This window comes from Triticum aestivum, chromosome 3B (genome assembly GCF_018294505.1).
Source record: "Triticum aestivum cultivar Chinese Spring chromosome 3B, IWGSC CS RefSeq v2.1, whole genome shotgun sequence".
Classification (NCBI taxonomy): Eukaryota; Viridiplantae; Streptophyta; class Magnoliopsida; order Poales; family Poaceae; genus Triticum; species Triticum aestivum.
This window is the reverse complement of record NC_057801.1, coordinates 646,888,314-646,905,209: the sequence shown is the minus strand read 5'-3', so window position 1 is coordinate 646,905,209 and position 16,896 is coordinate 646,888,314.

Below are 16,896 nucleotides of genomic sequence, written 5' to 3'. Positions count from 1 at the left end.
TGGAAAGATTGTTATATCATGCAGGAGTTCAAAAACTCTAATGCTTTCCGGTATGATCACGGATCAGGTGGCGGTTCAGAATCCGGTTTCCACGGGCCGGATCACGATGGAGCTTCCGGTTCAGGTCGCAATCAGGGCAGTCACAATCACCAGAATAATCAGAACAGCCAGCAGCAGCAGCAGCAGTCGGGTTATCAGAGCCAGCCAAAACAGTTGAACAATGGGCAATATCATGTTTTCACAACTAGTTTGGATAAGCGCGACCGAAAACTCCACAAGCGAGCGGTGAATTCTGTTGAACCGGCCTTACCACATTACTTGCGCTGGTCGGAGCAGCCTATCGTGTGGAGCAGAGAGGATCACCCGCCCCGGGTTGATAACCCGGGCCAGCTAGCATTAGTGGTAGACCCTCAGGTGGGGGGTTATAAATTCACCAAGGTACTCATGGATGGAGGAAGCAGTATTAACATACTATACTATGAGACATTTCGGCGCATGGGACTAACAGACAAGGATCTCAGACCGTCGAATACGGTATTCCATGGTGTTGTGCCAGGAAAATCTGCATATCCTGTTGGTAAAATAGCCCTAGATGTGGCTTTTGGGGATGAGCACGACTCCCGGTCGGAAAAACTAACATTTGAGGTGGTGAAGATCCGGAGCCCGTATCACGCCTTGTTTGGCCGGCCGGCTTACGCCAAGTTCATGGCGCGGCCTTGTTATATCTACTTGCAGCTCAAGATGCCGGGTTACAAGGGGACCATAACGGTTCATGGGAGCCGTAGGGTCGCTTTGGAATGTGAGGAAGGTGATGCGGCTTATGCAGAGTCAGTCTGTGCCACGGAGGAGTTCAAGTATTATAAGGACAATGTTGATCCGGCGGATATGACCCCTTTAAAGAAGCCAACTACAGAGCATGATTCAGATCTGAAGTTCAAATCGGCAGCTGAGACCAAGCTTGTTGACTTCGTGCCCGGCGATTCGTCCAAGCAGTTCACTATCAGTGCCAACCTAGATCCCAAATAGGAAAGTGCGCTCATCGAGTTCATCCGTGAGAATCGGGACATTTTTGCATGGAAGCCGTCTGACATGCCAGGTGTACCGAGGGAACTCGCTGAGCACACTCTTAATGTGGATCCTAAGTATAAACCGGTGAAACAGTTCCTCCGCCGGTTTAACGAAGAAAGACGCAAGGCCATTGGAGAGGAAGTGGCCAGGCTTTTAGCAGCTGGGTTTATTATTGAGGTGTTCCATCCAGAGTGGCTCGCTAATCCGGTGCTGGTTCTTAAGAAAAACGGCACTTGGCATATGTGTGTGGATTACACAGATCTTAACAAGGCCTGTCCGGCAGACCCCTTTGCCCTCCCCCGTATTGATCAGATCATTGATGCCACGGCGGGTTGTGAGCGTTTGAGTTTTTTGGATGCATACTCTGGTTATCATCAGATCAAGATGGCGGTTAAGGACCAGGAGAAAACAGCGTTCATCACTCCCTTTGGAGCCTTCTGCTATGTATCTATGCCCTTCGGGCTCAAGAGTGCTCAAGCCACCTATCAACGGTGTGTACAGAATTGCCTGCATGAGCATATCAGCCGCAACGTCCACGCATATGTGGATGATATTGTAGTAAAATCAAGGCAGAAGGAGACACTGGTGGATGATTTGAAGGAGACCTTTGACAACTTGCGAGCTTACAGGATGATGCTTAATCCGGCCAAGTGTGTTTTTGGTGTTCCAGCAGGCAAGTTATTGGGTTTCTTGGTGTCTAACAGAGGAATTGAGGCTAATCCGGAGAAGATTACGGCTATTACATCTCTGGCTAAACCGGAGTGTATCAACGATGTCCAGCATTTGGCGGGCCGAATCGCCGCGCTGAGCCGGTTTATCAACCGCCTCGGGGAGAAGGCTATCCCTTTGTACCAAATGCTGAGGAAAACAGACAATTTTGTCTGGAGTCCAGCTGCTGACGAGGCATTTGAGGACCTGAAGCGGCAGTTAGCCAATCCGCCTGTTCTTGCAGCTCCGGTCGACAAGGAGCCACTATTATTATACGTAGCGGCTAATGCTCGAGCAGTTAGCGTGGCCATTGTGGTGGAGCGCAAAGAGGCGGGCAAGGAATATCCGGTTCAGCGGCCGGTTTATTATATCAGTGAGGTGTTGATTGAATCTAAGCAAAGGTATCCGCATTGGCAGAAGCTGGTCTATGGTGTTTTTATGGCTAGTCGGAAGTTGAAGCAGTATTTTCAAGGGCACCCCATCACAGTGGTCAGTTCAGCTCCCTTGGGTGATATTATACAGAATCGGGAGGCGACTGGCCGGATTGCCAAATGGGCTATAGAGCTGGGGCCGCATGGACTGAAGTACGTGCCTCGGACGGCAGTGAAGTCTCAAGCACTTGTTGATTTCATCAATGATTGGACGGAATTACAAGCACCAGAGGAGAAGCCGGATCACACATATTGGACTATTCATTTTGACGGATCCAGGCAATTGGAAGGCTCGGGGGCTGGAGTCGTATTAACTTCCCCGCGAGGTGATAAGTTTTGTTATGTTCTCCGCTTAATGTTCCCTTGTACTAATAATGCAGCTGAGTATGAAGCCTTGCTCCATGGTCTGCGGATGGCTAAGGAGATGAATTTAAGCCGGGTTAAGTGTTTTGGTCACTCGAACCTAGTGGCTCAACAGGTGTCCGGCACTTGGGACTCTAAAGACCCGCTCATGGCTGCATATCGTCGGGAAGTGGATAATATTGCAGGTTGTTTCAAGGGTTATCAAGTGGATCATGTGGACCGTCGGAAGAATGAAGCGGCGGATGCTTTAAGCCGATTGGGCTCTCAGCGTAAACCGGTTCCGCCTAACATATTTTTGGATGTGTTGCACAATCCGTCAGTCAAGCTCCCAGGTGAAGCGGATTTGGCTATTCCTGATCCGGAGTCCCAATTGGTGGCAGCCCTGCGTGTTATTCCGGATTGGACAGTCCCTTATCTTGCGTACATGACAAGGGGGGAGTTGCCAGAGGATGAGATTCTGGCCAGGCAGATAGTCCAGCGATCCAAGTCTATGACGATTGTCAATGGTGAATTACATCATTGCAGTGTATCAGGGGCGTTTCAACGTTGTGTTTCTCCTGAGGAAGGCTGTGAAATCTTAAGAGAAATCCATGAAGGGGATTGTGGGCACCACGCCGGTTCAAAGTCTCTGGTTGCAAAGGCGTTTCGTCACGGGTTCTACTGGTTGACAGCACATGCTGACGCGGAGGACTTGGTTAAACGGTGTGATGGATGTCAGAAATTTTCAAGGCGTGTTCATGTGCCGACTCAGGAATTGAGGATGATCCCAATAACATGGCCGTTTGCAACTTGGGGGCTAGACATGGTTGGACCTTTTAAAAGGTCCAAGGATAAGAAAACTCACCTTTTGGTGGCAGTTGATAAATTTACCAAGTGGGTTGAAGCGGAGCCTGTCAGCAAGTGTGATGCAGCAACAGCGGTACAGTTCATCAAGAAGGTGATTTTCCGGTTTGGTTTTCCACATAGTATCATTACTGATAATGGTACCAATTTATCCAAGGGCGCTATGAAGGAGTTCTGTGAACGAGAGCACATCCGACTTAATGTGTCGTCAGTGGCACACCCCCAGTCCAATGGACAGGCAGAACGAGCTAATCAGGAAATCTTGCGAGGCATCAAACCCCGGCTTTTGGTCCCATCGCAAAGAACACCAGGATGTTGGGTTGAAGAGCTACCATCTGTATTATGGAGTATCAATACTACGCCAAACCGGTCCACGGGATACACGCCATTTTTCATGGTCTATGGAGCAGAGGCAGTTCTCCCTAGTGACATCCGGCACGATTCGCCTCGGGTGGCAGCTTATGTTGAAGCAGACAATAAGACAGCACGACAAGATGCTTTGGACCTATTGGACGAGGAGCGTGATATAGCGGCTGCCCGTTCGGCGATTTACCAACAAGATCTTCATCGCTATCACAGTCGCCGGGTTAGAACCAGAACTTTTCAAGAAGGAGATTTGGTGCTTCGATTCATCCAAGATCAAACGGATATGCACAAGTTATCCCCACCTTGGGAGGGACCTTTTGTAGTCAGCAAGAATCTGCACAACGGGTCGTATTATCTGATTGATATTCGAGAGCATCAAGACTCACGTACATCAGAGGAGGAGACCGGCAGACCGTGGAATATAGCTCATCTTCGGCCTTACTATGCTTGAGCCATTGGCTCTATCTATGTACATATCATGACAATGTATATATTATCTTTGATATATTAAACCGGAGCCTCAGCTGAAGCGGGGTCTCTGTCTGTCTCATCATGCGAGGTTACATGGAGTGGTTCTGTTTAAAAGCGGCCTCCGGTTTACCCCTTGATATTTGTTTTTATATATCACTGGGGGCCTTGGTCGTGTCCGAACCAACGAATACCCTTTGATAGGCGACAGCCACCGGATCATTTGGGGACTTGGTCAAGTCTGAACCAGTCACGCCTCTTGGTCGGCCTAAGGCCACAAAATCATTTGGGAGCATGGTCGGGCCCGAGCCATTGCTACGCCTCTTGATCTGGCATATATGCCACGAGTCATTTGGGGACCTGGCTGACCTGAATCATTGTCACTCCTATTGGGGGCCTTGATCCTGTCCGACCATGGTAATGCCATCTGAACAGCTCAGTATAGCATATTTTTGCACATGGTTTTTATTATTACTTTTGCTTCCATGTTGTTTTTCATGGTTTGATCATTCTTTGTTTTTGTGGGATTTCTTTATGTCAACAAGTATATTTTTTCCGGGTCAGCCAATGATTTTTGATCCCCCTTCTAATCCGGAGGATTCTGCCCGGTTTACCTTTTCCCTGTTCACCTCATGGAGTAACTAGGGGGCTCGTATTAAGTCAGTACGGTTTGTACGGGGGATACTTTCTCCCTTTTTGACGGTAATGGTTTATAAAAACCACCGCTTCAGGCTTGGATAAAGCCAGCCTTATACCCAAACATGTTCAAATTTTTCTGATTGCAGGAAATATGAGTTAAAGTTTTTCAAGCAAAAGCCTCAGTACTTATGCACGAAGGCATATTCCAGGCAGAAGTTTTAATTATCCTATTACAAGGCAGCATGGTGCCCAAACAAAATCATTGTTTTTGTGGAAGGATGTTGCAGATAGTTCTTCAAACCGGCTTCCGGTTCAAGCCTGCTCCTCATCCTCCGCCGCTTCAGCTTCCTCGTCTCTACCCATTGGCTAGAAATCAACAGTGGTCCAGTCGATTCCCATTAAAGCTTGGAAAACAGCTTCTTCATGGATCAGGGAAGACGGTTCAATATCAGGGGCGTAAGTGTGCTTACGGATTGGAGGAATCAGATTCTCCGCTTCAACAGTTGGGGCAGGCACTCGCTTGTTTTGATTGTTATATTTCGCTTGATAATGCGTCAAATCTGCCTCTTCAGCTAACTGGCAAGCAAGAGGGCGCACTGCACGGTTTATGGCCCTTAAATCTTCTTCGTTGAACTCAGAGCCATCTTCTTTCAGACTGGGATAGCCTTGAGCTGCTTCCACAGGATCAAAGTCGGGCACCCATGCCTTTGCCCGGATTAAGGCATTGATGGCTCCGGTTCGGGCAGCGGATTTTTTCAGCTCCTCAATCCGGGCTGGAAGCATTGACAGCTTGCTAAGAGTGTCCTGGATTAAAGAGGGTGCCGGGTTGTTGTGAGATGCTGTGGTGATGATTCGTTGGGCTCCGGTGTACAGTTGTTCTACCAAGGTGTAGGCAGCTTTCAATTTCTTCCGCACATCATTTCCTAAGTGCCCAATACGTGTGCCTACAACAAGATTGGAATGGTCTCAAAACGGACTTACGATACAGCAGATTCAAAATTCATCACAGAAGTTACAAGGAGCTTACCAAAGATTGCAGCAGTCATGGAGTGTATTTGCCGCTGTACGGCCGTCAGTTCATCCACCACCGGTTTAAGGGCCGCTTCGGCATCTTCTGCTCTTTTGGTTAAACCGGCCTTCTCAGTGGCCCAGTCAGACCGCTCTTTCTTGAACTTTTCTTTCAGCCGTTCAGCAGTGCTCAAAGCGCTGGTTAATTCTTGCTTGGCCTTATCTGTTTCAGCTTGCTGGGTCTTCAGGGCCTCCTGCAAATCGGCAATCTGGTTTTCCTTGATTTTAATCTCAGCCTGCATACAGATGGCATTTTCAAGCTTTACACAGGCGAGCCAAGAAATTGAAGTATCAACCACATAACAAAGTTATATGCCTGATACTTGGGGGCTAATGTACCTTCAATTTTTTGTACATTTACAAAGTCCCAAGCTCAATACAAGTATTCAACGTGGCACTTGGGGGCTAATGGCTATTTGATCAAGTCATGTTCTAAGAACAGCTTTTTAGTTTTTAGCCCCGGTTTGCTTATGCTAAACCGGCCCTCGAGGGTTATGCCGACGGATTTCAAAAAAAAAATATTCAGGATCAAGTCCCGGTTTGACCAAGGTCACAAACCGGCCCTTGGGGGCTACCGGGATGAATGCAATGGCAGAAAAGAAAGAAGGAATTTACCTCAAATTTATCCCTCATCATTTTGACCAGGCCAGCTTCACAGTCACGGCTAGTGTAAAGCCGGTTCAAATAGCCAGAGTGAAGATCTTGAGCATTCAGAGTGGCATATGTTTCTAATCCAACATCCCATTTTCCTTTGTTCAAAGGGGAAGAATCCCCTTTCATGGTATGCCTGGTAAGGGTGGTAGGATTCCCGGGTTCAGAGCGGCCTACACCGGTAATCACAACATCATCATCTTTTGACTCGCCGGTTTGGGTTGGTGCGGCCGTTTTGTCAGCAGGAGTGGGGGATTTCTCAATCTGGACAAAGCTGGCAGGCGGATCAGCAGACGCTGGAGTATTAATAAGACCTTCTTCAGGGATAATGTTGTCTTGCAGAGGAGGATCATTGGGGATATCTTCAGAAGTAAACATTTCATGATCCGGCGCTTGGTCATGTTCTGGGGCCACATTTTCTTCAGCCGCTTTATCCAGCAGGGCCTTCTTGCTTGGTTTCGGTTTAGCCCTGGAAGAAAAGATAAAAATTAAGGAAAAGTGTAAACCATTGCGCAGTATACTGGAAGCATATGTTCGGTTTAACTTACCCAGCAACTGTTTTCAAAGGTGGTAGCTGGGTGGCCGACGATTCACCAGATGATGAATGAGAAGTGACCTGATAATCGGAGTCAGATGGATTAAGAGGTTGACGGAAGAAACCCGCTTTACGATTTAAATCAATAAAAAGGTCGGAGACCTCGGAGCGGCGTTTTCGAACCGAACTGTTTGGTAAACCGGCAGAGGTAACTACCTGGCCACTGTGCCGGGTTGTGCGGCGAGCTTCGTGTTGCTGGGTCTTCATAAGAAATTGGGAATCCAGATAAGCAAGAGGATGAGAAAATTTAACTTTCCGGTTTGCCCGGCGAAATTTTGGCAAAGGCAAGATTTCTGAATCGGAAGAGAGAATGGTTACCTCAACGAAAACCGCATTGCTGGCTTCAGCGTCATCCTGACAAACATCATCATCAATAAGGCGTGTAAAAAGTAAGCCAAGTGAATCAAGTTCTACCTCAAGATCCGGATTACCCACATCATCATCAATAGCTGGGTCAGAAGAAGCGGTGGTTTTTCTCTTATGAGCTGGTTTCTTGATAACCTTGGTCTTGGGCCGGGTTGGCCGTCCTGCCTTCTCCGTTTTGTCTTGAGGAAGTTTCTTACTCTAGAACGGATTATCACCCTAGATCAGCAGCAATTAAAATGTTGAACGTATAAAATAGTAAACCGGTTCAACAATAGAGCAATTGAAATATTACCGCTAGCGGTTTGTTGGTGGTGCAGTAAGGAAGCAGACCGGTTTGAGCACAGAGGTGCTCCGGTTCGTTCAGCATATTTTTCACAGATTCTGTGACTTCGTCCTCGGGGAGTTGGATTTTAGTGTGTCGGAGTGGGTCATCGACACTATCAGTATACTCACACATCCAATTTGGGCGCCGGCTTAGAGGCAAAATGCTCCATGATATCCAGCAGCGTGCAAGGTCTATTCCTGTTAAACCATTGGCCATGAAGGCCCGGAGCTTGGACAGTTGAGGAGCATATTTAATTCTCTCCTTGGCGCTTAGCCTTTGTGGAAAAGGGTGAGTGTTGCTGAGCCGTTCCGGACGGAAGCCAGGCAAGGGATTTTCATTGGCAGGAGATGTATCCTTGCAATAAAACCAAGTTACGTTCCATTCTTTGGGGTGTGTATGGAGTTTGACGTGAGGGTAGGTGATTTCCTTCCTCTTCTGAATGGCCATACTGCCCAGTTCGGTATTAGGGCCGTCAGTGAATTCAGTCCGGCGGTTCAGATGAAAGAGATCCCTAAATAACTCGACTGAAGGCTCCTCTTGAAGATATGCCTCGGAAAGTACTTGAAAATGACAAAGATTGGTGATGGAGTTGGGGCCGATATCCTGTGGACGGAGTTGAAAGTTGGCTAACACATCCCGATAAAATTTGGAGCCGGGCGGTTTGAAGCCCCGGGCCATATGATCTGTGAAGACCACGACCTCTCCTTCCTGGGGTGTAGGAGGACATTCATCTCCAGGAACACTCCAATGAATCGTGTCTTTGCTATCCAAAGCGCCAATCAGGACTAGATCGTTCAGCTGTGATTCTGTGACACGGGAGGGAACCCAGTTGCACTCGTACACTTGTTTGGCCATGACGAGATCTACAAGAAATAAGTGATCCGGTTCAAGAACATGCCGGATGAAACGGTGTTGATCTAATTACGGTAAACCGGGGGCAGTACCCATAAACCGGTCTTCTACAACGCAGCATCAGATGGATTCTGGCGGTTCAACCAGGGGACTAATGACATATATACCGGTCCAGTAATTTTTTCTCTATGGTGAAGTTAAACCGCCTAGCCTAAGCATCGGAAGCAATTGAAACTATGGATAACTGGTTATGCAGAAACAAGTTTCACAAAATTATGTTACAGCCGCGGATCTACAGCAAGCTCATAAAAAACAGGAAAAATTTCGAAGACTAAGGCGGAAACAGAAGTGAACTATCGAGCAGATATGTGCAGGAGATTTATGAGCTTGGATGAGAAATAGCAAGTGGATACTAAAGGGATCGCTATTAAGCACAGTAAAAGTTCACAGATGCATTCAAGGACAGAGAACAGCCATGAACACGCAACGAACATAGCAAGAACATGAAACCCTAAGAACAGATCTAGGTTAAGAAGGAGAGAGAACTTGCCGGGAACGGAGAAGATGCGGAAAGACGCCGCAACACTCTGGTATGTACAGGTTGATGCAGCGGCCTGAGACGAGGCATAGGTCGACGGTGGTGGCGGAGCTCCAAAGCCGGCGACGTGAGGAAGAAGAAGAAGAAGGGACGAAGGGGAAGAGAAAGGAAATGACCCTTCGGTCTTATTTATAAGGCAACTGAGCTAGGTCAAACGCGCGAATCCAGGAGCTGTCATTAAGAGGGCGTTATGAATTTCATAATGACGTCATGCCGGTTTATAGTAGCCAAAACTGATGACGTCATGCCGGTTTACAGCAACCAAAAATGATGACGACATGGAGATTTGCCAATTAACAAAAGACATCCAAGACGCAAGATGGTGTGAAGGATTGACATGAACCAGTTCAAATCAATCTGGGGCCTAATGTTGGGGATATTACCACTGGGCGTAAACCGGCCTACTTGGGCTGGGTTAACTTCATAGTGGTATAAGCAGGTGAAGGCCCAAGGCCTATAGTCGGTCTAGAATCTGTAGTTGTAAACCGACCTGATGTATAACTTGTATTGTAAGTTAGGAATAGAGAGATACCGACCGGGATACGAATATGAACCGGCTGGGACTCTATGGACCGACGGGTGTCACCCGTGTATATAAGGGGACGACCCGACGGCGGTTCAAAGGAGACGACAACAACTCGAGCCTAGGCGAAGCTTGTTTGCTCCCTAGCCATCGAGATCATATCAATTCCACCACAACTAGACGTAGGTTGTTACCTTCATCAAAGGGGCCGAACTAGTATAAAACCCTCGTGTCTTTGTGTCCGCTTAACCCCTTCAAGTAAACGCGTAGCGATGGCTCCACGACTAAGTCCTTTCGCTAGGACACCTGCCGTGACAAATCCACGACACGACCCGACGACCTCAAGCGTCGCCGCCGTCGTCGACCTTCAACTATGCATCGACCAGGCCGCTGCATCAACCTAAAATGCTCCAGAGATCCGCACTCTCCTCCGCTGCTCCTGAGAACCCGGTGAGTTTTCTTCTCTTAACCCTAGATCTCCATTAGGTCGCCCTGTTCATCTGCGTTCATCCGTGTTCATCTATGTTCATCATTGCTTCTCTGACTTTTCCTTGGCCTTTTCACTGAATTTAGCTAAGTTTGATAGTTTCCTTTTGCGACTAGATCCATAGTTTTAATCTTCCATACTGTAGCATCTTGCTGTTTCAGAAAAAATCCTCTCTAGACTTTCTTTGTTCTGCTTAACGCCATTGTAGGTCGCAGAAATTTTTCTTTACTGAAGCATGGTAGATCCAAAATTATATCATCATTGTGTGAAACTTGTTTCTGCAACACTTAGTGAATTTCATCTCTGTTGCTTCCCTCATAGGCGGTTTAACTTGTAGAAAATCATAATCCGCCTGGTACCATTAGCCCTCACTTAAACCGCCATCTAACTTAAGTAGCAATAGCCGGTTTAACATGCATAATTACTCAGTTTAACTCTGGTTGGTATACATCAACATTGAATCGTAAACCAGCCTTCGTGCTTTTTTCAGTTTCTTTTCCAATATCACCAAGCAATTTGCCGCATGCAACTGGGCTCCTTCCCGGATCACCGAAACGCAGCTCAATGGATATGTTTTGACTAGCGCTTTGGCCAAGAAAGATGTCCTCCATTGGCGAGTTCCTGGCCCTGAGTGCCCTCCAGTACCTCAAACCGGAGAAGTGATTGTGTTCATGCAGCATTTAGACCGGGGTTTTAGCCCTCCCGGTTCAAAGTTTTTTCGGGATGTGCTTGCCAGCTTCCAACTCCATCCTCAAGACATTGGACCAAATTATGTGTCCAATATATGTAACTTTCAAGTGTTCTGTGAAGTTTACCTTCAAGAAGAACCAACTGTTGAGCTCTTTAGAGACTTTTTCCATTTAAACCGCCGGACCAATTCTCTGACGGACCCAACACTGAACTTGGCAGCGTATCAATTCAGAAAAGGAAAGAAGTTGACTTCCCTCATGCAAAACACCACAGCCATCCAAAGGACTGGAATCAAACCTGGTTTTACTGTCTGAACACTGCACCTACTGATGGAAACCCTCTGCCGGGTTACCGTGCTCAATGGCTCAACAACAGCCATCCTCTACCCTCATGGCTCACACCCAAAGAACGACAATCTTACGCCCCTCAACTTGCTAAGCTCCGGGCCCTTCTAGCCAATGGCTTAACCGGCATTGACCTTGTTCGATGCTGGGTTTCATGGGGTATCCTTCCCTTAAGCCGCCGCTCCGGTTTGATGTATGAATATACCGGAGAGGTAAAAGACCCTTAACAGTCTAATGAGATAGAAAAGACTGATGAGGAAGTTACTGAAGCCGTGAAAAAGATGTCGGATGAACCGATCGCTCAATGCAGCAGGACCGGATTGGCTCCTTTTTGTACTTCCAACAAATCGCCAGCAGTAAGAATTTTACCCTTTTCCACCTTTATTGACCCATTTCTGCTTTGATATTATTCTGATAATTCTTTGTTTGTTTTTTCGGGCCAACAGTTCTTTCTGGAAGAGAAAAGCTTCAGACAAACTGGTGAGGACTCAACGCCCAAAAAGCAAATTCATAAAGAGTGCAGCTAAGAAGAAAACCGCCGAGTCTTCTGATCCGCCTGAAGATGTTGATGAGTCGGATCCAGAGGTAGAACTTGACTCCCTTGGTTCATTTTTCATACGCCTTATTGACAATGACTATTCCCAGGATGATGCGGAGGCCAGCTGTGCGGACCATGTAGAGGTAATCTCACTTTCCTCCGATTCTGACCTTGTGCCGGTTCAAAGATTTCGCCGTGCCATTCGGAAAGTAAAACGCTCTCACCCTCTTGCTCATTTGGATCCACAATTTTCTTTGAAGACACAACAAACTGAAGGTCGTCGCACAACCCGGCACAGCGGCCCACAGGTCACTTCTTCCTGTTTACCGGAGACACCAAACCGGAAGCGTCATCCAGAGGTTTCTTGTTCTCTCGAAAGTCTTTATCCCTTGAAGGGTTGCTTCTGTTATCCTCTTAATCCGTCTGACTCGAATTACCAGGTGTCTTCCAATTCTTCATCTGGCGGTTCATCCACCACTCAAATGCCTCCCCTCAAGACCGTCCCTGGGTAAGGATACTGTCTTTAACTTTGTCTTCTTGCACCGGTTTACCAACTAACCTCTTGTTTTAATATCACAGCGCCAAATCTCGTCTGAGCAAGAAAGCAAAGACCACTATCCCTACGAAGGAAGTTGAACCGGACAGAATTTCAGAAGGCGCTGACAAAGAAGCTGACATTGCCATTGATGATCCTGTACCTCAAAGTCAGGATACATATGTTGAAGCGCCAGAAGTCAATCCGGCCAGTCCGCATGCTGATCCTCCAAGCCCAGCCAAGGGCGACGACGCGCCAACCCGGCCAGAGACATTGTCAATCCGCCAACCCCCTCAAAAGGTGGCGATGATGATGTTGTTATCACTGGCCATGGTTTCACTGCCCCTGGCAACCCAGTTGCCTTGTCAAAGCACACTGCCAATGAGGAATTTGCTGCTATAGGCAAGGGGAAAGGGAAGGCAGATTTATCCAACTTCATGAACCTTGGTACCGACGAGCTCCATTCCGGATACTTAAACCGCTTGTACACAAGCCGGGATTATGAGGCCGGCTTGGTGAACTTAATGAAGGAACACTATGAGGTAATCTTCAAAACACTTTAATTTTGTTTGCAATGTATATCAACTCCATAGTAGCCCCCAAGGGCCGGTTTATCTCTTGTAGACAAACCGGATCTTCTAATATTATGAATACTTCAACTGAGTAGCCCCCAAGGGCCGGTTTACCTTATCAAGATGAACCGGGACTTTAAAGAATATTTCAACAGAGTAATCTCCCAGGGACGGTTTACCTTAATAAGATGAACCGGACTTTCTTTCCTTCTTAAATGTCTTTACTGTGTATTTAACAGATCAATATTGCATTAGCCCCCAAGTGCCAAGCTTAATACTTTGTTTTGAGCCTTGGGACTTTAAGATCTCTGTTTTAAGAAGCAATCTGCATTAGCCCCCAAGTGCCAAGTGTATAACTTGTTATGTGCTTGGGACTTTGAGAGAAATTTTAACAGCTTCCTCTTCTGATGTTTGCAGACTGATATACATACCAAAGAGTCTCAAATCGCCGATCTTCAAGAAAACATCAAGTCCCAGCAAGAAGAAACCTCTAAAGCCAAAGAGGAGCTAAAGGGCACTTTGACAGCCATGGAAGAACTAAAAGATGGCTTCAAGACTGAATGCACCGACTGGGAAACCAAAAGGGTTGCTTTGTTGAAGCGGGCTGAAGATGCCGAAGCAGCTCTTAAACCGGTAGAGGAAGAGCTGACTGGGCTGAAACATCAAGTGAATGCCATGACAGCCATAGTTTTTGGTAAGTACTTTATAATATCCTGCTCTGAAGTATCTTCAACTCTGCTAGTTTAACATTTAAGCTTCAAAACCATTTCAGGTAATCGCATTGCTCATCTAGGCGCAGACATGCGGATGAAGTTGAAGGCAACATACACATTGATTGAGCAATTGTATACTGGTGCACAACGAGTCATCTCTGCAGCTTCATACAACAAACCGGCACCCACCTTGATCAAGGATACCTTGGCCAGGCTCTCAATAACTCCTGCTCAAATAGAGGAGGTGAAGCAATCAGCTACCAGAGCGGGCGCTTTGCTAGCGCTGACTCGTGCCAAATCATGGATAGCTAACCTGGATCCAGTTGATATCTCCAAGGGCTTCCGGATGAACAAGAAAACGGATCAACATTTGATAATGAAGCCCTCAAGGCCTTGACCAAGGAGATGCGTCCGGTAGCAAGTCAGTTGGCTAACGAGGTGAATTTGACTTCACATCGGTCCTTCTATGATGCCAACAACCATCGAGTTGACACTGCTGTGAAGGAAGTGCAGAATCTTATTCCGCCAATTCGTAAGTACATGTATGCCCCTGATATTGAACCGTCCAATCTGATAAGTGACGAGGTTGTCTTTGAAGCTTTAGCCCGGATTGACTGGACCACTGTTGACTTCCAGCCACTGGGTGGGGAGGTGGAGGTTGAACCGACGCCTGAGGATCCATCAACATCATGTCAACCTGGTGATGAGTCTTGATCCGGTGATATGGTTATTGTCACAGACTTTATTCTGTGTAAAAACAATCATTATTTTGGGCTTCAAAGCACCTTGTAATAGGCTAGTTAGAATACTTTGCTCTGTGGCACTGATGCATGACGTTGTTGATCCGCCATGATATTTGTTGTGCTTGATTACACTTTGATAATTTTCATGCGATTCTGATATCTGCATAAAAAGAATTGTCCTGGCGGTTTACCGCCGGACGGGTCATAATGCCCAAGATAAAGCCTGGCTGATAACCAGAGCTGAATAAATATTAGAATATGAAATAAATCATACCTGTGATATGAAATCACTTAGTTGGTTTACCAACTTCAATTGTAGTAAGGGTGAAGACCCAAATCGTGAGTATTGATAACTCCCACCATGCAGTGCTGGTGTGTAATAAGTCATGCCGGGTTATGATGAACACCAGATGATCAAACTGGCGACCTATAGTCAAAGCCAGACTAGGTTTTACAACACCAGTTTGCTAATTAATACGGTCAGACAACTTGTAGTTGAAAGCCAAGCCGGGTTAACAAACACCGGGTTAGTATGATGACTGGAAAACCATACCGGGTCAATAGACACCGGTTCAACATAAAATTCGTCAAAAGAGAAAAAAAATTTGACAAAGGTAAATAAAACCATGTAGTCGAGGCTTTTCAAGGGCTGCCAGGCCCAAATTCGAGGCTTTTCATGGGCTGCCAGGCCGCTGAGTTAAACCATTTTGCAAAGCCTTTTAAGATGGGCCTCCAACTAACCAATCGTCGTTTTAACTTTGACAAGTTCAAGGTCTTTATAAGATTGACTTGTCAAACGTTCGGTGGGTCATGCCAGGATTACCTGGATAGGAGTGGCTTACTTGATGAAGGCAGGTTAACCCGGGGTTTTAGGTGAATACACCAGGCTTCCAAGCCGTGGGTCGATACCCAATTACAAGGGTCCTTTCAAACTCTTTGTTACTTTACACAAAGAGCCCCCAAGTAACTTTGTGAGCTGTGCTCAATGGGTGCCTATGTTTGAGTTGTGCATAGCATCCAGACTCTCTTTAGCCCCTTGGATGTGAAGCTCCCAAGCTGTATTGTGGCATGATAGTCGGTTTAACAGGTAGTACTCCGCTTTGTCAGCTGAAGCCCCCATGTAACTCAAAAGATATTTGAGAAAAAACAGCAGAGGCCCTGCTTATAGCAAGGATGCCGGTTTATTATATTGATCATAATATATACATTGTCGAAATATGTACATAAGAGAAGCCTATGGCTCAAGTATAGTAAGGCCGAAGGAGAGCTATGTTCCACGGCCGCCGGGTCTCCTCCTCAGAACTGCATGAGTTGTCTCAAACGTCAATGAGGTAGTATGATCTGTCATGCAGATTCTTGCTGACCACGAAGGGTCCTTCCCAAGGTGGGGATAACTTGTGCATATCGGTCTGATCCTGGATGAGCCAGAGCACCAAGTCGCCTTCTTGAAAGGTTCTTGTTTTAACCCGGCGGCTGTGATAACGCCGCAGGTCTTGCTGATAAACCGCCGAACGAGCCAAAGCCATGTCCCGTTTTTCATCTAACAGGTCCAACGGCTCCTGGCGTGCTTGCTCATTGTCCGCTTCAACATAATTGGCAACCTGGGGCGAATCATGACGAATATCACTTGGGAGGACCGCCTCTGCCCCGTAAACCATGAAGAAAGGTGTGTAACCCGTTGATCTATTGGGGGTGGTGTTGATGCTCCATAACACAGAAGGTAATTCTTCCACCCAACAACCCGGCGTCCGTTTTAAAGGAACCATGAGCCGGGGCTTGATACCCTTCAAGATTTCTTGATTGCCCTCTCAGCTTGACAATTGGACTGGGGTGCACCACGGATGCTAAATCAAGCCGGATATGCTCTCTCTGACAGAAATCCTCCATCTCACCTTTAGAAAGGTTTGTGCCATTATCCGTGATGATGCTGTGTGGAAAGCCAAAATGGAAGATAATCTTTTGATAAATTGAACCGCCGTAGCTGCATCACACTTGCTCACAGGCTCCGCTTCAACCCATTTAGTGAACTTGTCAACCGCCACCAACAGGTGGGTCTTCTTATCCTTGGAGTGCTTAAAGAGTCCCACCATATCAAGCCCCCAAGTGGCAAACGGCCAAGTGATGGGAATCATCCTTAATTCTTGAGCCGGAACATGAGCTCGGCGTGAAAACTTCTGACAAGCGTCACACCGCTTTACCAGATCCTCAGCATCAGCATGAGCTGTCAACCAGTAGAACCCATGACGAAAAGCTTTAGCAACCAGGGACTTTGAACCGGCATGGTGACCACAATCTCCTTCATGAATTCACGTAGAATCTCTTGGCCTTCTTCAGGAGAAACACAACGCTGGAATACGCCTGAAACACTGCAGCGGTGTAACTCGCCATTGTGAATAACCATGGACTTTGA